This window comes from Cervus elaphus, chromosome 11 (assembly GCF_910594005.1).
Source record: "Cervus elaphus chromosome 11, mCerEla1.1, whole genome shotgun sequence".
NCBI lineage: Eukaryota > Metazoa > Chordata > Mammalia > Artiodactyla > Cervidae > Cervus > Cervus elaphus.
Genome location: NC_057825.1, coordinates 54,051,037 through 54,078,200, shown reverse-complemented (window position 1 = coordinate 54,078,200; position 27,164 = coordinate 54,051,037). Strand labels below are relative to the sequence as shown.

Below are 27,164 nucleotides of genomic sequence, written 5' to 3'. Positions count from 1 at the left end.
ATAATCTCTAGGTCCATCCATGTTGCTGCAAATGACACTGTTTCATTCTTTTTTATGGCTGAGTAATATTCCATTGTGTATATGTATATATACACAATGCTAAGAATATTGGGTTACAAGTATTTTTCTGAATTATAGTTTTGTCTGGTTACGTGCCAAGGAGTGGGATTGCTGGGTCATATGGAGACTCTACTTTCAGTTTTTTGAGGAATCTCTGTACCATTGTCCACAGTGCCACATCAGTTTACCTTCCCACCAACAGTGTGGAAGGTTTCCCTTTTCTCCACACCTTCTCCAGCACCAGAGGGTGCCTTTCGGATGTTTGCAGTGATTGGAATGCACTAGTGGCATTTGGCAAGTGTTAGCCAGGGATACTAATTGTCATGTGATGCCCAAGACATTCCTGCATGATAAATGTTTGTATGACTCCAAATACCAGTGGTTGAGAAACACATGAGGGAAGAGGCTGTCAACCCAAGGTATGGAAGCTCTGCAATTGAAGATGGCTGAAGGTTCCAGAGAGGCTTGCAGAGAGATTGCCAGATTCTTGAGAAAGAGGTTTTAGCTTTCTTTTCTACGTAGGTGGCTTTGAACATGGCTATTACTCAACTAAACACATGTTGAGTGAATGCCCCATTTACTGTGTTCCTGGCTCTTTTCTAGCTCTTGTATGACAGTGTTCCTGAAGATAGCTAGAGGCATCAAAGAAAGGTTTAGGCAAGTTCATGGATGGGATTCTAACAAGTTAAAAAAGGACAGATATCTGGTGCATGTCCCCAAACTCTTCAATTTAGCAATCAGTGCAGCAGTGACACTTCCTGTTGCATTCTCCTTGCTGTCTTGACCCCATTAGAAATAAGAATGCTTTCCTGAGATACAGGGCTAGGTATTTGAGTACCCTAAGTCTGGGTTAGTCTTTAGTTTGTATTCTTCCCCTGCCTGTCTACTGTTAGCTATCTTTCCAAACTCTACTTTTATTTAAAGTCAGAAATTACACATTATTTTAAGAAATTATACATTATACACTTCAGAAATTGTACATTATTCTAGACTGTCTGTTTTGTTTGTTTGTTTTGGAGAGATGTTGAATGAAAGATAAGATTTGTGTTTAGAATAACATTCTATAAGTGGAATGGAAGGTGACAATGAGAGATAACATTCTAAAGATTCTAGATGCAGTCAGTTCTTGTTTTGAGTATGCAAATTTGCTCCAACACAATTGAAATATTAGAGCACATTTTGAGCACAATGTAACTGAGTGTTTGCTTATGCACAATTTTGTCCACCATAAACACCGGGGGAATGTGGAATGATGTACAAGGCACAGAAAGTACACGTACACCTACCGGTGCTCTGAGTCACATTCATCCTGTGCCTGAGTCACATTCATCCCCATCCAGCCCTTTGCACTCTGTCTGAGATAACCCACCCTCTGCCACTTCACAATAACTTACACCTGCAACCCTTCCAACATCCATGTACTCTGACAAATTTGAGGTCTTTCTCAAGGTAAAGGGCCATGTTTATTGCTGTATTTATGCTTTCCTTAACCATTTAAGATGTGTAAAGCTGGAATATTATTTTTATTTATTTCCTAACTTCTGTTTTTGTGTCACTGATAAAGGTTTTTGCTGTGTTGCCAACTCCATTTTCCCCAAGAGTCCTGTAACTTTTATTGCACAAAGTTGCACCTTGATTTTTAGGCACATGTGTGTCACATTAGTGGAGAAGGAAATGGCAGCTCAGTCCAGTATTCCAACGGAGAATTCCAGCGGACAGAGGAGCCCAGCGGGCTACAGTCCATGGGGTTGCAAAGATTTAGACATGACTGAGCACACATACACACACCTGCCAGATCAGACCAGAACAGACCATCACAGTTTGCAATCCAAGTTTTGGGATGTGTAGTTGAGATCATGTTCAGGGAGAAGATGGGCACAGCTTTTACCCCATCTATTATCCCAAGAATCCACATGGCATAATAACTAGGAAAGACCTTTATCCTGAGGGAGCAAAAAGGGGAAGCTTTGGGGGAAATAATTATGCATCTCTACATGGAGTGACTAAGAAATTACTCTGTGTCACATGTCCACTCTCATCTTCATGAGCCTTTTCCCTTGATTCCACATGACAGGGAAAAGAGAGATGACTCTCAGTTTTATAGGCCTGCCACGAATCCCTCTATGGAATATTCCTATTCTGAGTTATCACTTGTCATAGTTTATGTGCTCAAGACATGTATTTCATAAGTAATAAAGTTCCAGGACAATAAATGGTGCTTAGAAATTTACTCAAACAGCACAAAGACAGTGAATAATAAACATCCTCTTTAGTTTTGAAATAGCATCTAAAACTCATCTTTGCCTTAAATAATAAGGCAATGCAAATTTTGGAATAGGTTTCATTTTATACATCAAAAGAAATTGGATTTCTTTGGGGAATGACAGAAGAGTCAGAGAGTAAAATGACAGGCTTATTCAGAGACTAAGGGAGCCTTTCATTCACCTCTATCTTTCTGCTACTGTTGGCTCTTCTTCTGTCTTGAGCACCTCTCATTTGGGCAGTCTGGTCTTGTCTTCACAGACTAGTCAAAATCCCTGTGGTTAAAACAGAATGGTACCAATATTTTAAGGGAGTTTGCACTTAATAGATGACTTAAAAAGTACAAAGTCTTTCATGTACACACTGCTATATTTAAAATGGATAACAAACACAGACCTACTGTATAGCACATGGAATTCTGCTCAATGTTATGTGCCAGTCTGGATGGGAGAGGGCATTGGGGGAAAATGGAAACATGTATATACATGGCTAAGTCCTTTGTTGCCCACCTGAAACTATCACAACATTATTTGTTAATTCGCCATACCCCAGTACGAAATAAAATTTGAAAAAAAAAGCAAATAAACCGAACAGAATTCAAGATTCAAAGGATTGAATTTCTAATGGTAAAATCTCAGTGTTTTTCAAATTTTATTTAAGGCTTAAAGTTTTATTTCAATTATAGCTATTGGAGAAAGATTCATATGTTTAAAAAACCTAAAACACATGCAAAATGGGTGAATGGTGTTTATAGGATTAAAGAGAAAGTGAAAACCATCAAGTCCAAGCTTTTTGAGCTCTGCTGAGGGCTTTTCTTGGTGAAGTTGGGTGCAGATGAGTAGAAAGGCAAATAGCCAGGTTTCAGCTTAGATCTGAATGTATTTTATGTGAGACTTCTTTCAAGAAGAAGTTAAGCTGCTTAAAAATATTTGCAAACCAGAGGCTTAGCCTCCTGTTTGCGGGGCTCCTGGCTCAGTGCTTTCTCTGTCAATTGTTCTTTGGGAAAGAAGTTTTTTTTGAATTAGAGGACTGAGCTGCTTAGCTTCCTGGTGACACAGAGCAGGGCTTAGGCTTGATGAGTTGGAGAAGGAGCTAAGTTTATTGATTGCTCATGAGAGGCAACACACTGGGCTGAGACTATTTTTCATTTGATTGTTTCAATAACATGAGAAAGCAACTGTCATCATCTCCATTTTGTAGCTGAGAAAACGAAGGTGAGGTTGACAGTGAAACCCCCTCAGTACTAAGTCTATTTGGGGAAAGGAGGTCCCGGTATGAAAGTTCACTTGGCTTTTCCAGCTTCAGAGCACAACTTATCCCATTGTAGCATTAATGCCTCTTGTTTTCACCCCAGCCCCACCCCTAAAATATGATACCATCTCCATGTATATGTGTTGCTATTCTCTTTCCCCTTTGCAATACTGACTCTCATTATAACTGAGTCTGGCTTGGTTCACACTTCCAACCAAAGTCCGTGAAGCTTACCCTGGTTCTCTACTCCTGAAAAACAGGTCCCAGGAGAGATGGAAGAAACTGATATTAACGGTCAAGAAGAGGAGCTGGATTTGACTTCATGGTCTCTGCAGTTATGACCACTCACTTCCTGTCTCTCTTGCTTTCTACATCTGTCTGCTGTGCCTGTAACACCAACTTGGACCTCTGCTGCTAAAGCTTCAACTTCAGGGGTATAAACAAAGATCTCCTTTCATTTACAGAGAGAGCATTTTGCTCTGTTTACTATTTTAGAATAATTTTTAATAGAATAGCCAAGAAGAAAATGGACAAAATAAATCTACAATTACATGTTCATACAGTGATAGAGAGGTACCCTGAATCCTTTCATGGAAAGAAGGTGGTGGCATTTCACACAAGCTGTTCCCATCTACTTGTTCATCTTAGATGAGGAACACTCCTATGAGTTGTTTGTGGAAGCCTGAGATTTAACAATAATTATTGTTTGGCTCTGAGATGTTTGAAATGAAGACAGATGATGTAATAAGGAGAACAAATGGGACTCCATACTAGAATTTTCTTTTACTTTAACCTTTGTATTTTATTGCCTTCACTTGAAGTTAAGAATGCTGCCTATAGTCTGAAATGTATAGGATAGCCCATTCTCAAGACTCTGATCTTCAAGAGTATAACATTTTTCCTTTCATACAGAGTTAAAAAGTTGCAGAAGAGAGAATAATATTTTCTTCTCGGAGGTTACAGGAACATCATGACCTCACCTGCATGGACAGTTACAAGAACAAAGGATTCCGACACCAAGAAGTTTGCCACGACCGATTATGTCCCTCCCTCACCTCGTCTTTAAAATGCTTTGCTGAAACCCTTTGGAGGAGTCTAGCTTTTTTCTGGGAGTGGGGGACGCAGGCCACCTGTTCTCCTTGCATGCTGCAACAAATCTTTGTTTCAAACTTGGACATTTTTGTTTGTTTGGCCTCATTGTGTTGGGCACATGAACTTGCATTTAGTAACAATGAGAGTAGTTAAAGAGTAAATTACTATAAGATAATGGAACTAAAATGTAGGGCTTAGTTTTCCTCTTTCTATCCATAGCACCCAAGATTCGTTTTATCACTGAGCCCTGCCTCCTGGTCAGGGAGTGGGGGAAGCTTTTTTATGAGACTCTTCACTAAATAGAATTTCTGGTAATCAGATCCATAAAACATGTCCACGTTCCCTATCTGGTAAAGACAACTTCCCTTTTATCTTACCACATTTTTATAACTTCACTTTGCATTAGTTGTTTGGAGATGATATCTTTCATTTCCCCCCATTTGGTAAAGAAATTGTTTTCCTGTGGCTTATCTAAATTGGATGTGGAGCTACCAGACCCTGGAGAGTACACATATAGATGTAAGTGATATATTACACTCTGAGATGTTGAGGGTGACAGAACACATTTAGGGGCTGTCAGCAGTGCTCACTTGCGAGTGGTATTTACTGCCAACTGATAAGGATCTACAAGATGCAAATGAAGCCTGCCTGGAAAGAAATGTCAAACTATCCTGAAGTCTACCACTTTTGTTAAAGTTGCTAATGATGTCTTTTGGATCATGAATGGTGCTGTTTATAGCAGGCAGCTGACCTGTGAGGAGACTGAAAAGAGGTAGTCATATTGAAGGAAATGAAACTTTTGAGCAGCATCACTTTCATCACATTTTCTGCTCCTAGAGTGTAGCAAGAGCATTGAGAGGCCTATTATGTACCCTGATTCCCAGGCCAGACTGCACTAGAGTCCTAGTTCCTTATTGAGAGAAGGGCCCTGGAGCAGGAACACCAGGAATCATTGTAGAGCAAAGGACCTCAGAGTTATCAGTTCCTTGGGGTAAAGGAGTTCCTGGCCCTTTCTTTGTTCAGTCGCTAAGTCATATCTGACTCTTTGCAACCCCATGGACTGCAGCACGCAAGGCTTCCCTGTCCTTCACTATCTCCCAGAGTTTGTTCAAACTCATGTCCATTGAGTTGGTGATGTCACCCAACCATCTCATCCTCTGTCACCCGCTTCTCCTTCTACCCTCAACCTTTCCTAGCATCAGGGCCTAACTTTTGTGACTGCCTGTTTTGTGCCATGCATACAGGAAGAGAAGAGATCTAAAGGTCTCATAACATATCCAAGGATGAGTGCATATATGCTTTAGGAACTTGGACAACTGCCAGATGAGTGAAAACAACCCTGGAAAATAGTGAAATGGGATTAGATCTTTTGGGGGCTATGGGTGAAAATATCCACTGCACTGTCACGTCGCCCACCCCACAGATGACAATCATGGAGTGCAGGTCAGTGAGGGGCTCCGCTAGTTGCCTTCTGCCTCATCTCACTGGGCTCTATGTGCTATGGGCTCCCGGGCAAGAAGAGGGGCTCTGGAAAGAACTGAGATGCATGGGGACTGTCCCATCAGCCAGGATCAAGGAAAGAAGATGAAGCTCACTCTGGAGTTTAGCCAGTCTTAAAGGGAGAGGGATAAAAGAGAGATGGAGAGGGCGAAGGAGCACATGAGCACAATTAGTAAAATTCATATCAGCAAGTGTGTGTGGGGTCCCCAGGGACTACAGGGGCAGGAATTTCTAGGTTCTCAGACACAGCCTTCTGGCTGGCTGGCACATCCAGTGGCAGCCTTGTCACACTGCATCAGCTTTAGGAGCCTGTGTTCCTGGCTGACAGGAACACAGTGGAGATGGTGTAGCCCTGAGGTAGCCCCTGCCCATCATGTGAGATGTGCCTGAAGCGTCCATGTGCTTCATGTGACTGGACTCCAGACACCTTCACTACTTTTTTTTTTCTGCTTAGAACACTGATATTACAAGAAGCTAAGAGCCTGTAAAACCCTAGATGAAGCTCCCCAGAGAAAGACATTCCAAATTCCCCTTTCCAGCTCCAATAAAGGTTCTAACAAACCCTATGGGTGTGGGCTTTTTGGTGAGATTATAGAATCTACCAGCAGTAGACTGAAACACGGGTTGCATAAGTACCTATTGTTAGGACTCTGCAGTCTGCTCATTTTCTGTCACAACTTGAGCCTATCTGGGGGCATCTGAGAACAACTGGGACCCCGTCTCAATCCTCCAAAATGTTTCCCTCTGCTCTGCCTCTCCCACTACAGTTGTTATTTAACTGCCAAAGGCAGAAGAGGGCATCACCCCTGTTAAGCCCAGGAGGTAGGGGAACCATCTTCAGTATTCACAGATTCCCTTCAGGTCTGAAGATTTTTACCCCCAGAGCCTTTGCTTGCAAAGAGACAGTGAGGACGCTGCTGACCTTTTGCATTTGTGGATCCAGGCAACCCACTCTAGTATTCTTGCTTGGAGAATCCTCATGGACAGAGGAGCCTGGTGGGCTACAGTCCACGGGGTTGTAAAGAGTTGGACATGACTGAGTGATTAAGCACAGGAATCTGGAAGTGAAGGGGTTCTCTCTGCTGAGTAGCTGGGCTGCCTGTCCTCATCCCTCTCCACCCATGACTCTGACCTTTCTTGATATGCAGAGGGCAGCTTTTGGAATTTGGAAAGCCATTTTCTCCCTCAACACACCTAGGCTTTTAAAACTGCCAATTTAAAACCCCAGTTTGAAACTCAGTGCTGGCCAATGACACCTTTATTTTGGGCAAGATCCTCTCTCTCCTGATTCAATGTGATGGGAAATGAAAAAGCAATGACATCCAGAAGGAATGGAGGACATTTCAGGTTAATGTCTTTACATATTATTACTGAAATGGAGTTTATGAAATACCCACAGGATAATTGGTTACCTCTCAGAATTCTCTCAGATTCCTGACCATCCTCTGAATGCTGGGGCATCTGGCCCTCCTCCAAAAGCTGGACCCAGTGTTTCTCAGGGTGGGGTAATGGGCAACATGTTTTGACTTTTTTCTAACAATGGAACACAGCAGAGATCATGGAACATTACTTCTGTGACTTAGATTATAAAAGTTTGTGACTTCATGTTGCTAACAAACTCTATTGCGTTTTTGGTTTGCTTGCTTTGATGAACTAAAGCTGTCATATTGGAGAAGTCCACATGGCAAGAAAATGAGTGGTGGCCTCCAGCCAGCTGACAGCTAGGACCTGAGTCCTTACTTACTACCAAGTCCAAGCTAGTATTGTTCATTGCACAACAGGCCAATTAAATTAAATTAAATTAGATTAAATTGAGGGCAAGGAATGGTGTACTGACTAGTGTACCAAAGAGCCATCTTACTTGAGGTAGGATTCAGCCTTGTTGTTTTTAAATTGGTATATAATTGCTTTACAATGTTGTGCTAGCTTCTGCTGTACTATGACATGAATCAGCAGTATGTTTTCATATATCCCCTTCTGCTTGGACCTTCCTCCCACCCCACCCCCATGCCAGCCATTGAGGTCATCGCAGAGCACTGAGCTGAGCTTCCTGTGCTTTATAGCAGGTTCCCACTAGCTGTCTGTTTTACACATGGTAAGGTATGTATGTCAATCCTAGTCTCCTAATTTGTCCCACTGTCCCCTTTCCTGCCATGTTCACATGTGCATTCTCAGTGTTTGCATAAAGAAGTACTGTAGTGTGTGTGTGTGTGTGTGTGTGTGTATAGTATATATATATGCATATATATATATATGGTATATGCAGTGTGTGTGTATATCTATCTATCTATCTATCTATCTATCTATCTATCTATGCATGCATGCGTGCTAAGTCACTTCAGTTGTGTCTAACTCTTTGCAACCCTATGGAGTGTAGCCCTCCAAGCTCCTCTGCTCAGGGATTCTCCAGGCAAGAGTACTGGAGTCAGTTGCCATGCCTTCCTCCTGGGGCTCTTCCTGACCTAGGGATCAAACCCACTGTTCTTAAGTCTCCTGTATTGACAGGTGGGTTCTTTACCATTAAGAAAAGTAAAGACTGTTTTAAATTGGAATATAATTGTTTTACAATGTTGTACATTGCTTTAAATATCGGGAAGACTGTTCCACCTGGAATATTACTAAGCAGCTAAAAGGAACCAAACAGTATCATTTGTAGAGACATGCTTAGACCTAGAGTCTGTCATACAGAGTGAAGTAAGCCAGAAAGAGAAAAACAAGTATCTATATTAATGCATGTATATGGAATCTAGAAAACTGGTACAGGCTTCTTTTATATCAAAAAGGGGAGAAGGTGGGCTGGTTGTTGCAGATTTTTTGGCTCCAGAATCCTTTGCTTTTATAGATGTCTACAAAAATCTGGTCTAAATGTTCCTGTTGACGTTTCATAAGACAGTAATTATTTTCTGTTCTAAAACTTCTTATTGCTTTATGAATGGAAAAGTATTATACCATAAAAGGCCAAACCTGAGAGGCAGAGTCTTGAGAATGGTTATTTTGTATATTTCAGGCTATAGGCAACATTGTTTTATAAAGGAGCAGAGCCAGCATGACTGAACACAGGCAACAGAGCAGGAAGTTTACAGCTGAAGGAATAGATCAAAATTCTCCAAGCCAGGCCTCAGCAATATGTGAACCGTGAACTTCCAGATGTTCAAGCTGGTTTTAGAAAAGGCAGAGGAATCAGAGATCAAATTGCCAACATCTGGTGGATCATCGAAAGAGCAAAAGAGTTCCAGAAAAACATATATTTCTGCCTTATTGACTATGCCAAAGACTTCGACTATGTGGATCACAATAAACTGTGGAAAATTCTGAAAGAGATGGGAATACCAGACCACCTGATCCACCTCTTGAGAAACTTACATGCAGGTCAGGAAGCAACAGTTAGAACAGGACATGGACCAACAAACTGGTTCCAAATAGGAAAAGGAGTATGACAAGGCTGTATATTGTCACCCTGCTTATTTAACTTATGTGTGAAGTACATCATGAGAAATGCTGAGCTGGAAGAAGCACAAGCTGGAATTAAAATTGCCGGGAGAAATATCAATAACCTCAGATATGCAGATGACACCACCCTTATGGCAGAAAGTGAAGAGGAACTAAAAAGCCTCTTGATGAAAGTGAAAGAGGAGAGTGAAAAAGTTGGCTTAAAGCTCAACATTCAGAAAACTAAGATCATGGCATCATGTCATCACTTCATGGGAAATAGATGGGGACACAGTGGAAGCAGGGTCAGACTTCATTTTTTTGGGCTCCAAAATCACTGCAGATGGTGACTGCAGCCATGAAATTAAAAGACACTTGCTCCTTGGAAGGAAAGTTATGACCAACCTAGATAACATATTTAAAAGCAGAGACATTACTTTGCCAATGAAGCTCCGTCTAGTCAAGGCTATGGTATTTCCAGTGGTCATGTATGGATGTGAGAGTTGGACTGTGAAGAAAGCTGAGCGCTGAAGAATTGATGCTTTTGAACTGTGGTGTTGGAGAAGACTCTCGAGAGTCCCTTGGACTGCAAGGAGATCCAACCAGTCCATCCTGAAGGAGATCAGTCCTGGGTTTTCATTGGAAGGACTGATGCTGAAGCTGAAACTCCAATACTTTGGCCACCTCATGTGAAGAGTTGACTCATTGGAAAAGACCCTGATGCTGGGAGGGATTGGGGACAGGAGGAGAAGGGGACAACAGAGGATGAGATGGCTGGATGGCAAAACCAACTCGATGGGCCTGAGTTTGAGTAAACTCCGGGAGTTTGTGATGGACAGGGAGGCCTTGCGTGCTGCGATTCATGGGGTCGCAGAGTCAGACAGGACTGGGTGACTGAACTGACAGAAATGAGAGTCAGGTTTGATCTTCTCTATTGCCTTTTCAGTCCAATGTTGTTGTTGTTTAGTCCCAAAGCGTGTCCGACTCTGTGACGCCATAGACTGCAGCACGCCAGTCCAATAGCCCATGAAAAATTGAGTCTTGCCAACAGCTATATGGTCTTGAAAGTGGATCCTTCCTTTGTTGAGCCTTTTAGGTTATTGTTACAGTTAGGCTTTCCTGTATTCCTCTATGAAGTACACAAACTTTCCTGGACTTCTATCATTTTCTTCAAATAAGAAGGGATTCAACAGGGATGCTGGCACCTCTGTCCCTATTACAGTGTTTTCTAATCTAGCATCAGGAGCTGGGAAATTGATCTGGATGTTTCTTACAGTGTAATTGTTTCAGGTTTATGTGGACCAAGAGCAGTGTACACAAGTATATTGTAAAACCTCCACGACATAGTGAAGAGTGACAATGTTAACATACTACTGGTCGGGAGATGTTTAATGCATTACCTAGGAAATGTCATGGCTGCCCACGTTTCTATCAAAAGGACCCATCTGCTTTCAGTTTAGAAATCTTTGGGGAAGTTTCTGTTACCTAAGATTGACTGAGTGTGTACAATGCATAGAAAGAATTAGGACACATAACATTTACAAGAAGAAAGACAGCCATCTTTAGAGTCTAAAATGTCAGGAACGTCACAGGAACTTAATTCATATTTGTCAAATTAATGAATAATAATTAAAGGAGATATGTGATACACTATTCTTAACAACATATTAATAAAATATCTGAAAAGCCAAACTTTTAAACAGTTGCATAAGAAGAAATAGAGAATCACCAAAAGCCATATGTCAACTTAGACTAACATAAGATAGCAATTGTGTGGGGCTAGGATCAGAAGAAACTGTATTTTAAGAAATGAGGAATCTTAGCCTGGTAACTATCTATCTTGGGTTGCCCATGACTGTCCTGGTATATATATATACCTGTTGTTCTGGCATAATCATTTAGAGTGTCCTCTTTTATACTTGAAGTGTCCTGGTTTCAGTGATAAATTATATAGTCACTATACTTTTAGTGAATATATATGAACCATTATGGAGTCTATAGGGAACCATTTATAAAAATTATCAAACCTCTCACTTCTTAGAATGACTATTCAGTTCAGTTCAGTCACTCAGTCGTGTCCAACTCTTTGCGATCCCATAAACCTCAGCATGCCAGGCCTCCCTGTCCATCACCAATTCCTGGAGTCCACCCAAACCCATGTCCATTGAGTCAGTGATATCATCCAACTATCTCATCCTCTGTTGTCCCCTTCTCCTCCTGCCCTCAGTCTTTCCCAGCATCAGGGTCTTTTCAAATGAGTCAGCTCTTCGCATGAGGTGGCCAAAGTATTGGAGTTTCAGCTTCAGCATCAGTCCTTCCAATGAAAACCCAGGACTGATCTCCTTTAGGATGGACTGCCTGGATCTCCTTGCAGTCCAAGGGACTCTTGAGAGTCTTCTCCAACACCACAGTTTAAAAGCATCAATTTTTCAGCGCTCAGCTTTCTTCACCATCCAACTCTCACATGCATACATGACCACTGGAAATACCATAGCTTGACTAGACGGAGCTTCATTGGCAAAGTAATGTCTCTGCTTTTAAATATGTTATCTAGGTTGGTCATAACTTTCCTTCCAAGGAGCAAGTGTCTTTTAATTTCATGGCTGCAATCACCATCTGCAGTGATTTTGGAGCCCAGAAAAATAAAGTCAGCCACTGTTTCCACTGTCTCCCCATCTATTTGCTATGAAGTGATGGGACTGGATGCCACGATCTTAGTTTTCTGAATGTTGAGCTTTAAGCCAACTTTTTCACTCTCTTCTTTCACTTTCATCAAGAGGCTTTTTAGTTCCTCTTCACTTTCTGCCATAAGGCTGGTGTCATCTGTGCAGAAATAAAACAAAAGTCATGTAAATAATTTTAAATGTCCTAGTAGCCATGTTAATGTTAAAAAAGAAAGATGTGACATTAATTTTGATAATATTATATTTAACCCATATATCAACAATATTATCATTTCAACATGCAGAAAACATATAATTATTAATGAGACATTGTACATTCATTTTTTTACACTAAGAATTTGAAGTTCAGTGTGATTTTACACTTGCAGCTTATTTTGATTTAGACCAGCCACCTTTCAAGTATTTAGTAGCCACATAGGGTTAATAACTATTGCTTTGAAGCTCAGTTATGGAATATATAGTTTGTTGAATAAAATTCTATTATGTTAACTGTATAGTGAAATACATGTAGCTGCTATTCCATTCTTGAGTCATCTGCTGTCATCATAAAATTAAGTTAAATAATTGCTCATCATTAAGACTCTTTCTTCATCTTTGACTTAGGTTCATTCTACTTTGATTTAATTTTCAATCAGACTCTTTCTTCTCGAAGGTAGTATGACCACTAGGAGTTCTAGGGGGCTTCCTCGGGGTCTTCCCTGGTGGCTCAGTGGTAAGAACCCACCTGCAATGCAGGAGACAGCAGGAAACGAAGGTTCAAGCCCTGAGTCAGGAAGATCACTTTGAGGAGAGCATGGCAACCTACTCCAGTATTCTTTCCAGGAAAATATCATGGGCAAAGGAACCTGGCAGGCTACAGTTCATGGGGTCACAAAGAGTTGGACACAACTAAAGTGCACACACACAGGAGCTCTAGACTTATTTTTCACCAAAATGAAAGTGACTTACTCTTTCTTAATAGTTACAACAAACCTCTAGGTTTTGAGGATAGTCTGACCAACCTGGGTCACATACTCATTGTTGATATTGTCACTGACCCACAGAGTAAAAAAATTCTGCCTGGTCACACGCTTATCCCTGGAGCCATGAGGGTGCAAAACATTAAGTTACATCCAAACTTGATGAACTGTGACTGGAGAAGGACTTTCCCAGTAGAAACCAGGTGCTATTACTAGAAGGGAAATGCATGCCAGAATGGCACAACATCAGAAGTGCAGGAGTCATTTAGAGACCTTAGGAAAGATAGGAACAGCTTAGATAATCCAGGGGCATCACCAGGCTTGAGTGGTTCTGCAAGAGCAGCCCCTCCCCTCAACTGCCAGAAGCTTGTTAGAGGCCACCTGTGAAATTCCTTCTCCATACTTCTCTGATGGTAGACTTTGTTTATAGTATGTGACATGATATCTAAAGATCCAGTGTCAGTCTCCAGTGGGAAGATTATGATGGATCATGTGTTCATTTGGCCACCAAACCAAGGATTCCGATTCTCTGGGGCTAAAAGGGCAAGCCTTCATTGTATCCACGTATCTTGGGGATTTCTCTTGCACTCACTGTAGACATGAATGTCCCAGTGAGGGTCAGACCTCTTTTTCAGATTTCTTTCCTGTTTAGGTCACCACAGAACACTGAGTTGAGTTCCCTGTGCCACACGGTAGGTTCTCAGTAGTGTATATATGTCAATCTCAACCTCCCAGTTCATCCTACTCTCCGTTTCCCCCCTGGGTGTCCATAAATTTGTTCTCTCCATCTGTGTTTCTATTTCAGTTTTGCAAATAAGTTCTTCTATACAACTTTCCTAGATTCCACATATTAAATGATATTATATGATATGTGTTTTTCTGATTTACTTCAGTCTGAATGACAATCTGTATCAACAATCCACATCTTTAGAAATTCACCCTAGAAGCATCTCCAGAGCCTAAAGGGCAAATGGATCCCACAAAACAGCAATTTGATGGGCCTTGAGGGGTTTAAGAGTCGGAGACCACTAAGCGACTAAGCACAGCACATAACACAAAGGGGTATAACAAGTGGACCTTGACCATGTTTTGGGGGGGGTTGGGGGGGGCGTGCCGCAGGGCAAAACCCTGCAGTTCAGAGCAGGTGGGGGATGCCAGAGTGCCATGGTACTACAGAGGGATGAGAAGAGCCATAGGAAGGAAACGATGAGCCTGGGCTAAAAGAAGAAATCAACGGAGGGGTCATCTGATCCCTATGTGCTGTGTCTAACAAAGCTTTGACAGCTCCATTGCTTTGGTGCTACTCAAGGCCTCAGGCAGTGAACACTGCTCTCTGAGTCATGGTCCTGAACAGCCAGGACCCCTAAGCCACAGCCAGCAAGAAATAACTCTGACATCTGCTGGCATCAGTGACTGGACAAAACTCTTCCTTTGTGGAGGTCAGTAGAACTCAGAGCTTTGCATGCATCCTTGTGGAGCACACATCATGAATGGTGTTGAAGTTTTGTGACATGCATGCTTGTAATTGCCACATCCATGCAAAACTCCCTGATAAGTGAGTGTAGTGGGCAGAATATGTGTCTGGGAAGCAGAAAGCCCTGGACTGAATCCTGGCCCTGCTTCCTATTAACTGTGTGACTCTGAGCAAGTTTTTAAAACTTTCTTTACCTCACTTGCTTCATCTGAAAAATGAGCACATTTATAATGCCTCTCTTAAAATCACCATTCTTAGATTAGTTTATTTATTCATTTGTAACACTTGATATTCATAAGAGCTCTGCTTTGTGCTTAGCACTGACTTAGGCACTGTTTTAAGGCAAAAATAGTTCCTGCCCGAATAGAGAGCATCAAATAAGATATTTGATTTTAAATTACCCCTTAAGCCTTAAAGGATAATAAGCATGTAAATGATGATGATCATCATCATGTTATATTAATATGCAACTTACTTTCTCAGGAAGCTGTTTCTTTCCCAGCCCCTCCTCATAAGTGTGTTGAAGATATAGCATCAGCAATTTCCCTCCTTTGGAGCAGAAATTTCATTTTCTCTGTCAGTCAGTCTGGGCAAGCTGTGTTTATAATCATAATTGCCCTGGCAAGTCTCCAAGAGCCCCCAGGGCCAGATATGTCAAGGTCATTAAGATGCTGCACCCCCCTAACCCCCCAACCCTGACACTGTGCAATTATCAGCCCCCAGAGGGCAAATGCATCATTGATGTGTGATTAATGAAGAGGGAGTCAGGGGCTTAGCGCTAACATATACAAATCAAGGCCTTGTCAGCCATTGGGGTGTCAATGGGACTTTTGTTCTTTTAGTAATATTTATCGTTACAAATGGAGAAGGAAATGGCAACCCACTCCGGTGTTCTTGCCTGGAGAATCCCAGGGATGGGGTCGCACAGAGTCGGACACGACTGAAGTGACTTAGCAGCAGCAGCAGCATTGTTACAAAATGCTGCACACTTGAGTTGGGAAGGGGAATACCTTTGTAGCATTGGTCATGTGCCTATTTGCAGCAAGCCGCAGGGACAGGTATCCGTTAGCCCACTGATTAATTCAAGGCTTCATAGGCTGAAGCAGATGAGGGAGCTGGAGGGAACATTCTTTTGTTTAAAATGTATGTGCAGATTCTCTCTGATTGTGAGCTGCCTTTGGTTTCTGCAAGCCCAGGGGCTTTGAAGGAATTCTGTTAAGCCCAATTTATTGAGCATTCCCTACGTGAAGGTGATAGAACAGCATGTGACCTGGGAGTTTAGGTGTCTTGCATTTAGTTGGTGGGGAATGGGGGTCCCTGCAGATCAGGTAGTTAGAGATGGAAGGAATCTTAGAGCCTGAATTGCCTGACATTCTGGGCAGGAATCCTTTCTCAGTGGTTCTAAGCCTTTCCCATATTTTCCTGTTTATTGTGAGACCAATGGAATAATGGGTCACACACAGCATCTGATCTGAACTCCTCACCTTTTGAGAGAAGACAGAGAGGAAGGCAAAGATAAAATGAAGAGGAAAAATGACGTCCTTCCTTTTCTCTGAGGGATAAAGGAGAACCCAAAGCATGGTAATAATTGGCAAATCCAAAACAGACCTAGCACTGCATCCATAGACTAGGGTTGTCTTTAATATGTGGACACTGTATGTTGGGTTGTTTATTTTGGGGGCATTGACAATCCCCTTCCATGTCTCAGTCCTTGTTATCCCTTAGAACTGATCCATATTTAAAATATTACTCACAGCTTCACCCATCTCTGAGCAAAAATTTCTGTCTCTCCAGCCAGCTCTTTTGTTTCTTTTATCACACATACTCTTCAACCTTACCTCTGCTCCCATCTCTGTCCTCCCAGTCATGGCTTTTTCTGTCTTTGCTGGGCCACAGTGTATCACTTCGCTCACTCTCTCACGAGGAGCATGCCCAGTTATCTCACTCCATGGACCTTTTGCAGCAGCTTTCCTACACAGTCCCTACTTTTGATCAATTTGACCATCTGCTTCTCTGTTCCAACTCCCAGATGGCTGGATGCTCTAGGTAGGGGGAAAGCACATGACTGTACAGGTGTGGTTTCCAACTTTAGCAAGATTCTCAGTGCTGCTCTGCCATCTTCCTACGTGGTCCCAGTTGGTATCCTCATCTGTTCCTCACAACTCTTCTTATGCAACTGCAGCCACTCCTCAAATTTATTCTGTGAAGATGGCCTTGTTTCATTTTATCACAGAGAAAGTTAAGTCCCTTAGATGTGAACTCTCCCCATCTTTCTCCTCCAAATGCTATAGATTTGCTTATTTAACTCATGTCACGAGGTGTCTTTAGGTTCTTTCCAAGTCTGTCCTCTAGACAAGGATTCTTGTGTGTGGTTTATTTGAGAGGTGATCCCAGGAAGCATCATTAGGAAATGGAACATGTACAGGGAAGGAAAGGAAGCCAGTGGAAGTGTGTTATAGAGCAAGTTTCCTCCGTAAGTAACTGGGACCTTATCCTACTGGGGATGTAACACAGGTGTGAGTTGTCCAACCCCCTAAGGGATGACGGATATTTACACACCATCTCCTGTCAAATATATGACCAAAGGTTGCTCCAGGGATCATTATTCTCCAGAATTTCTGGCCTGGTGCAGTCACATGCTCTTGGAAGGGTAAGTCCTTGTACCAGCTGGAAAACTTGCAAAACTTTTTAGTGAGACCTACCTGGCTTTTACATATTCTGCTTCTGTTTCCAATATATTGCTATTCAGTCACTAAGTTGTGTCTGACTCTTTTGGGACCCCGTGGACTGTAGCTCAACAGTGTCCTCTTTCCATGGGATTTCCCAATCTAGACTATTGGACTGTTGGAGTGGGTTGCCAATTACTTCTCCAGGACATCTTCTCCACCCAGGGATTGATCCTGCATCTCCTGCATTGACAGAGAGATTCTTTACCACTGAGACACCAGAGAAGCCCTTCTGGTGTATTATTTATCTAGAAATATGAGACATTTTCTTGAGATGGTGGCTATTCACTGTTTAAGTCAAGATTTTTAGAATAATAAAAAATACTCCTCCATCAAGCACATGACTCCTACGTCTGAAAGTTGTGGTTTTCAAGAGATATTGTGTGTGTGTGTTCACGTATTTTTGTACATGCTATAGGTTTACAGAAGACTACTTACAGCCTGGTTTTCTGTATATTATCTTCTCTGAGGTAATAAGCCAGATACTTTTGCTCTACTTTTATAATGTTGGAAGAGGGCAAATGATGAGGGTGGTGATAATAAAATAATCCCTGAGAAATAAAAAATAAATTGGGAAATGTTTAAAAATATTATCTCCTTACATCTAATCTGATAGTGTCTCCCCTGTTTGGCTGCTGATGAGACAGACCATAATGCTGATACTGGCAAAGATGCATGTTGGACCCCAAGATTCTGAAGCTGATGGCCACCAGAGTCCTGACTGATGCCGAGAACTGAGGACACTTATGTCTGGCTAAGTTCTTGGCTGCTGAGACAGTTGACGCTAATACTATTCCAGTTCCAAATTCTCCATGTCTCATAAGACTTTAGCAGAACAGTGTTTTACTTTTGTTTCTATCATATATTTTCAGCTTTCTGCACTAAGAATTTGGCATACTCTCTTGGGATATATACCTACCTCTGAACCTTACCACTTTGGCTACCTTAACATCTCTAAAATGTATCTTATATCCCAGTGCTCAGTGAAGGTTCTGGCTTGTAGTATGTATTCACCAAGTGTTACTGACTAAACCAAGTCTCATCATTAGTTTTCCTCCAGCCTTCTAATTTATTCTATAGTCTGCTCAAGAATAATCTTTCTAAAAGGCTAAATAAATCACATGAAAACCTCCATTGATTAAAGAACTGACTTCTGAGCAGCATACCCAGACTGTAACAGGGAAGAACAAATCTGACTACATATTGGATCTGTTTCTTTTACTTTAACTTTTGTATTCTATTGATTGTGCTACAAGTTAATCGTGAAAGATATTATTGGCAAATAGATGAGGAAGCAATGGAAACAGTGACAGACTTTATTTTTCTGGGCTCCAAAATCACTGCAGATGGTGACTGCAGCCACGAAATTAACAGACACTTGCTCCTTGGGAGAAAAGCTATGGCAAACCTAGACAGTGTGTTAAGAAACAGAGACATTACTTTGTTGACAAATGTCCATATAGTCAAAGTTATGGTTTTTCCAGTAGCCATGTACAGATGTGAGAGATGGACTGAAAGGAAGGCTGAGCACTGAAGAACTGATGTTTTTGAACTGTGGTGTTGGAGAAGACTCTTGAGTGTCCCTTGGACTGCAAGGAGAGCAAACCAGTCAGTCTTGATAGAAATCAACCCCAAAAATTCATTGAAAGGACTGGTGCTGAAGGTAAAACTCCAATACTTTGGCCACCTGATGTGAAGGGCTAACTCACTGGAAGAGACCCTGATGCTTGGAAAGATTAAAGGCAGGAGAAGGGGATAACAGAGGATGAGATGGTTGGATGGCATCATGGACTCAAGGGACATGAGTTTGAGCAAACTCCAGGAGATGGTGAAGGACAGGAAAGCCTGGTGCGCTGCAGTTTACGAGGTAGCAAAGAGTCTGACATGACTGAGCAACTGAACAACAGCAAATCACTAAAAGGATGTTCAGTTCAGTTCAGTCGCTCAGTTGTGTCCGACTCTTTGCGACCCCATGAATCACAGCACGCCAGGCCTCCCTGTCCATCACAAACTCCCAGAGTTTACTCAAACTCATGTCCATCGAGTCAGTGATGCCATCCAGCCATCTCATCCTCTGTCTTCCCCTTCTCCTCCTGCCCCCAATCTCTCCAAGCATCAGGGTCTTTTCCAATGAGTTAGCTCTGCATGAGGTGGCCAAAGTATTGGAGTTTCAGCTTCAGCATCAGTCCTTCCAATGAAAACCCAGGACTGATCTCCTTCAGGATGGACTGGTTGGATCTCCTTGCAGCCCAAGGAACTCTCAAGAATCTTCTCCATCACCACAGTTCAAAAACATCAATTTTTCAGCACTCAGCTTTCTTCACAGTCCAACTCTCACATCCATACATGACCACTGGAAAAACCATAGCCTTGACCAGACGAACCTTTGTTGGCAAAGTAATGTCTCTGCTTTTTAATACGCTGTCTAGGTTGGTCATAACTTTCCTTCCAAGGAGTAAGCATCGTTTAATTTCCTGGCTGCAATCACCATCTGCAGTGATTTTGGAGCCCCCAAAAATAATGTCTGACACTGTTTCCACTGTCTCCCCATCTATTTCCCATGAGGTGATGGGACCAGATGCCATGATCTTAGTTTTCTGAATGTTAAGCTTTAAGCCAACTTTTTCACTCTCTTCTTTCACTTTCATCAAGAGGCTTTTTAGTTCCTCTTCACTTTCTGCATAAGGGTGGTGTCATCTGCATATCTGAGGTTATTGATATTTATCCCGGCAATTTTAATTCCAGCTTGTGCTTCTGAAGGGATGTCACTCTAGCATAAAGAATACATAATGACCTGTCTCTGGGAACCCTGCCTCCCATGCTTGAAGCTTAAGCTAAAACATCCTGACCAGGCCCACCTGTGAATGTCTGCAGGAAAGGAGATATTAAGACATCCTCCTTGGAATCTGGCCAGAACCAGGAAATATTTGCAACAACTTATCACCTTTTTGGGGGGCTTCCCAGGTGGCTTACTAGTAAAGAATCTGCCTGCCAATGCAGGAGACGCAGGAAACTTGGGTTCAATCTTCGGGTCAGGAAGATCCCTGGAGGAGGAAATGACAACCCACTGCAGTCTTCTTGACTGGAAAATCCCATGGACAGAGGAGCCTGGCAGGCTATAGTCCATGGGGTCTCAAAGAGTCGGACACAACTGAGCTCATATATTGCCTTTTTTACTTTACCTGCTCACCTCCTTCTCTTTGTTCTGTATAAGAAATTAGCATCCAAATCCAAGCAAGAGGGTTCTTTGGTACCGTAGTCCACCATCTTGGTCTGTGGTTTTCCAAATAAAGTTGCTATTCTTTGCCCCAACAACTCACCTCTCAATGTATTGGCCTGTCTTGTAGTGAGCAGTATGAGCTTGGACTTAGTAACAAGACCTCCCATGGTTGACTTTTGCCTTTCTCTTCAGCCTCATCTCTTGCTGCACCTCCTTTTTGCCTGAATGCATTGACACCCTCAGGCATTTAAACATGTTTGTGCACTATGATTTCATTGTGCCCTCCTTTCTTTTGCTACTTCTGTTCTGCATGAACTTTCTCCTGCTATGAACTGGGGGACTCCAAATGGTTTTAAAAACTCAGCTCAGTCACCTTTTCTCTGGAGCTCATACATGCCTCCAGCAGAGGCGCTCATTGGTCTTTCTTGGGTTTCATATGTAAAAGGTTGATGAGCAGAGTTTCTGCCACAATGGTTGCTGTAGGGTTTTAATGGCGTTAGTTAGCTAGTTAGTATCAGTTACTCAGTCATGTCGGATTCTTTGCGACCATACGGACTGAAGCCCAGCAGGCTCCTCTGTCCGTGGGACTCTCCAGACGTGAATACTGGAACAGGCAGCCATTTCCTTTTCCAGGGGATCTTCACAGCTCAGGGATCAAACCCAGGTCTCCTGCACTGCAGGTGGATTCTTTACCACTGAGCCACCAGGAAAGCCCTTTAATGGCATAAAATGATATAAAGCATGGAACTCTGCCTGGTGCAGAATTTACACTTAATTTATATTAACTGTTATTAGTTCTTTAGACACTTTTACTAGGAAAATCATTATAATCTATGGTGTCATTTATGTGCACATTTCCCAATGCCCATGAGATGTGAGCTGTGTCCTATTCATCTTATGTGTCCAATATTTACTGTTATGTTAAATAAGTGGATGAAGCCACCTATCTCTGGTACACTTACTCGGAGTTTTATAGTCCAAAAATACCCCTTAATTATTTTACTTTATCCTTAAATTTTTTCCACACACAACCAATGTTTTTAGGCAGTGAAACTATTCTGTATGATACCGTAATGACAGATTTATGACATCAAACATTTGTTGAAACCCATAACTGCAACGCAAAGTAAATCTTAATGTAAGCTTATTATTAGCTATTAATAGTAACAGTATATCACTATTGATTAGTCAATTGTCACAAATGTTCCACATGAGTGAAAGATGTTAGTCATAAGAGAACCTGAAAGGATAGAAGAAGGACTAGGTATATGGCAATGCTCTGTACTTTCTGTTCAATGTTTCTGGACTCTGTATGAATAGAATACTAGATTTCTAATTTATATTCACTCAAAACTTTGACATATTTCCATTTATTCTGGCATCTAGTACTACTGCTAAAAGACTGAAAACTTATTATTTAGTGATTTTTAAAAAAAATTTTGAATGAGGCTTGAAACTCTAATCCAATTGTAAGAATATAAAGAAATATTATGTTGTTAAAAAAACAGGAGATTAACATGTGATACAGTATTATTAAGTAAAGTACAGATTTTATTCAAATTTCACAAAATTTTATGCTAGTGTCCATAATTAGTTTTCATACTTTTTTCAAGATTCCATACTGTATTTAGTTGCATTGAGCAACTTCAGCTGCATGCAACAAATTCTGATGAATTCTCTTCTCATATGTATTCTATTACAAATATTTTCTAATTTTTCTTGTTATGGCTTCTTAGATACACTTGTCATTTAAAAGTGGACACTTAATTTCCAAATATGTGGAGTTTTTAAAGTATTCTTGATATTAATTTGTCATTTAAATGTTTTCTTCTCTGCAATCACTGTCTGTGTTTTTTCAGTCTTTTAACTTTTTTGTGGTCTTCAATGACTAAGTCAAATATCTCTTTTGGTAAATGTCACACAGCACTTGAAAATACGTGGGTTGTTTTCAAATGTATTTTGATATTGATTTCTAACCTAATTCCACTGTGAAAAGCGAATAGGCTCAATATGATTTCAATACCTTTAGATCATGAAAATTTTGCATATTGTTTTGCATCCCTGGATGTGTTCCAGTATCTTCTGGTTTATAGTGTATGGGAACTTGAATAGGATTTGTATCCTGCTACGTTTGAAAATTGTATATATCTTAGTTATGCTGAATTGGTTCATGGTGCTTTTTTCAAGTCTACTTTACCCTTCTACTTTTTGTATATTCATTCTATTAATTTTTGAGAGTTTAATATTAAAACTCCAACTATTTTTTTGGGCTCCAAAATCACTGCAGATGGTGATTGCAGCCATGAAATTAAAAGACGCTTACCCCCTGGAAGGAAAGTTATGACCAACCTAGACAGCATATTAAAAAGCAGAGACATTACTTTGTCAACAAGGGTCCGTCTAGTCAAGGCTATGGTTTTTCCAGTAGTCATGTTTGGATGTGAGAATTGGACTATAAAAAAAGCCAAGCACGGAAGAATTGATGCTTTTGAACTGTGGTGCTGGAGACGACTCTTGAGAGTTCCTTGGACTGCAAAGAGATCCAACCAGTCCATCCTAAAGGAAACAGTCCTGGGTTTTCATTGGAAGGACTGATGTTGAAACTGAAACTCCTATACTTTGGCCACCTGATGTGAAGAGCTGACTCATTGGAAAGACCTTGATGCTGGGAAAGATTGAGGGCAGGAGGAGAAGTGGACGACAGAGGATGAGATAGTTGGATGGAATCACCGACTCAATGGACACGAGTTTGGGTGAACTCTGGGAGTTGGTGATGGACAGGGAGGACTGGTGTGCTGCGGTTCATGGGTCTGCAAAGAGTTGGACATGACTGAGCAACTGAACTGAGCTAAACTGAAAAATCTTAATTTATCTACTTAAAAAATAATTGTAATCTATAGTGGAGCTCTAAGTAACTTTGTTCCGTATTTTCCAAGTGTCCTGTAAATGTGCTATCATACTTTTGTGATTTAAAAAATAAATAAATAAATAATAAAGTTCATTATTTAAAAAGTAGCTTCCTGAACCCATGAGGAATAGTGGGTGATATTACCTGAAAATCAGAGATGTGGTACACTTGGCCCAAAGACACACAGTTAAAACAGCCAGAGATGAGATTTACATTTTCTTATGCTACACTTTGCGTAGTTAGCACAAGATGAATTTTTAACCTCCACTCCACTTTTTGTGAGGGATAAGGAACCTCATTACTGACATTATCCTTCCGGCACTTTTCGAAAGTAAGTCTTAGGTGGAGTGGAGTTTATTAGGGACTGGATGAGAATACCCTTCACAAGACTAATTTAGAGTTTTTATGGCTCAGTACAGGCTGTCAGTCCTAAGTTATCTGACATTTAATTCCTGCTGATGTAAATTTTATATGACAAATGGTTTCATTTAATTGCATCACCTCTGGCTTATATACACCATAAAAGGTTTCCATTTTAACAGTCAGCATCAAAAGAGCCCTGGCTGAGAAGAATAAGTTGAAAAAACTTGCAAGGGCATGACTGGCTCCCTGGGGAAAAAGATAGCTGGATGGAGGTGGCTTTGGGCCCAAGAATACCTGCACCGGTGCTTGTGCTGAGTACCTGAATGGGCAAGAGCACTACTTCCTCTTAGGATCTTGACTGATACACTTTTCTTTCAGCAGTGAGCCCTTCCTCTGACTCATTGTTTCCACTGATGAATTTTATGCGAAAAGAACTTGCTTTTTAAAATGCTCTGGCAATATGACCCAGCAATCCCACTTCTGGGCATACACAATGAGGAAACCAGATCTGAAAGAGACACGTGCACCCCAATGTTCATCACAGCACTGTTTATAATAGCCAGGACATGGAAGCAACCTAGATGCCCATCAGCAGATGAATGGATAAGGAAGCTGTGGTACATATACACCATGGAATATTACTCAGCCATTAAAAAAGAATTCATTTGAATCAGTCCTAATGAGATGGATGAAACTGGAGCCCATTATACAGAGTGAAGTAAGCCAGAAAGATAAAGAACATTACAGCATACTAACACATATATATGGAATTTAGAAAGATGGTAACGATAACCCTATATGCAAAACAGAAAAAGAGACACAGAAATACAGAACAGACTTTTGAACTCTGTGGGAGAAGGTGAGGGTGGGATGTTTCAAAAGAACAGCATGTATATTATCTATGGTGAAACAGATCACCAGCCCAGGTGGGATGCATGAGACAAGTGCTCGGGCCTGGTGCACTGGGAAGCCCCAGAGGAATCGGGTGGAGAGGGAGGTGGGAGGGGGGATCGGGATGGGGAATACGTGTAAATCTATGGCTGATTCATATCAATCTATGACAAAACCCACTGAAATGTTGTGAAGTAATTAGCCTCCAACTAATAAAAATAAAATAAAATAAAATAAAATAAAATGCTCTGGCAAGCACTAATAACAACTTCATCATAATTTCACCCAGAGTCTCTAATTTTTTATCTTTGTTTCTTTATGTAGAACTACTCTGTCTAGGGATGGTGGCATAACTGAATCTCACTAAATACTTGGAAAGTATTGACTTGCATTTATATATCAACTATTTATCGAGCATCTACTATATGCCAGGTTGTATGGTAGATACTATGGAGAATAAGTGGTCTCTGCCACCAAGAAGCTTTCAGCCTACTGGGAAGATCTGATATATCTATACAATGGGACAAAAATAAAATGCATATGAGTGCAGCACTGTATGGTTTATTAAGGACTTTCATGTGTTCGTTACAACAATTCTCTCTGGAGGAGAAGAGTGTATTGTATTTCTCCCATTTGATTAGTGACATCTCTGAGGTTCATAATGTGACAATTGGCCTTCTACTCCCAAGATCTGGTGCTCTGCCTTTACCATGGTTTGTGTCTATGCTTCTATATACTATACACTACAGAGTCCTCCAATAAAATATAAACTCTTTCAAGATGTAACACAGAACATAGGTTGCTCTTGTGTATGCCATTGTCGATAATGTTTTGTATCTGCTGATGTGCATTTTGTATATTTGTAATGTTAAGGAAACCAAACAACATTAACAGTTGAGCAATGTTGCTTCAGTCTATGTAGTAAAATATTTGTTAATGTCCCATCAAACAAATGTGTATGGATTTTATTAGGATACACTATATATTAGACATTTCTAATCTTGAGTCTAATATTCCTTCATAGTACCAACCTTTGCCTTTGTGTATTTAAAAGTTCTTTTAACTTATATGCACATTATAGAGTACATTATGTGAAATGCCAGGCTGGATGAATCACAAGCTGGAATCAAGATTTCTGGGAGAAATATTAACAACCTCAAATATGCAGATGATACCATTCTATTGGCTGAAAGTGAAGAGGAACTAAAGAGCCTCTTGATGAGGATGAAAGAGGAGAGTAAAAAAACTGGCTTAAAACTCAACATTCAAAAATGAATCATGGCATCAGGTTTATCAGAAGAAGAAAGTATTGTAATTTCTCCTGTTTGCATTTTTCCACTTCATGGCAAATAGAAGGGGGGAAAGTGAAAACAGTGACAGATTTTATTTTCTTGGGCTCCAGAATCACTGTGGACAGTGATTGCATCCATGAAATTAAAGACGCCTGCTCCTTGGAAGAAAGGCTATGACAAATCTAGACTGCATATTAAAAAGCAGAGACATCACTTTGCTGACAAAAGTCCATATAATCAAAGCTACTATTTTTCCAGCAGTCATGTAAGGATGTGAGAGTTGGAACATAAGGAAGGCTGAGTACCGAAGAACAGATCCTTTTGAACTGTAATGTGGAGAAGACTCTTGAGAGTCTCTTGGACAGCAAGGAAATCAAGCCAGTCAATCCCAAAGGAAATCAACTTTAAATATTCATTAGAAGGACTGATGCTGAAGAGGAAGCTCCAATACTTTGGCCACAGCTGACTCATTGGAAAAAACCCTGATGATTGAAGGCAAAAGCAGAAGAGGGAGACAGAGGATGAGATGGTTAGATAGTATCACCGACTCAATGGACATGAATCTAAGCAAGCTCCGGGAGATAGTGGAGGACAGAGGAACCTGACATGTTGCAGTCCATGGGGTTGCAGAGTTGGACACGACTTACTGACTGAATAACAAAAACAATTTTAAAGTTCTACCCTTAACCTGGGAAATTTTTGAAGATGACTTTCACCATTTGTGTTAAGTATCTCTAACTCCATCTCATCCATTTTTCACACCTCTCTGTCCTTTCCTACCCTGATCTCTGCCTGGAGAGGCTCATCTGCATGAATTATATCAGTGGGCTCTTGTACCCACAGGAAGAGGTATCACTGGATTTGGCCTGTGGGATTCCTGGCTATCAGAGGACAGGAAGCCAGTGAGGCTAGAGGGTTTTTTCCCATACTCTCTCCCTTTGAGGTCATATTGGGCTGATTCCGATGCTCCTCATAATGTGAATTTCTCTTCTTCCTTTGCCTTCTCCTTGTCTCCTCACATCTAGGAGGAGTAACAACTGTTTATAAAAAAAA

At 41.1% G+C, this 27,164-nt stretch overlaps 1 long non-coding RNA gene across 2 annotated transcripts in view; it reads left to right on the top strand.

Moving 5' to 3' along the window:
- LOC122703468 overlaps window positions 1–24,453 on the top strand; it is a 186,826-nt gene extending 162,373 nt beyond the window's left edge. The window contains exon 4 of one of the 2 annotated variants that reach the window (XR_006343498.1): window positions 24,310–24,453. This is a non-coding gene — a long non-coding RNA (uncharacterized LOC122703468). Of the gene's footprint in view, window positions 1–3,833; window positions 4,603–24,309 lie in introns of those variants that run through there. The other variant, XR_006343497.1, reaches the window with a different exon arrangement.
- The last annotated feature ends 2,711 nt before the right edge of the window (window positions 24,454–27,164 follow it).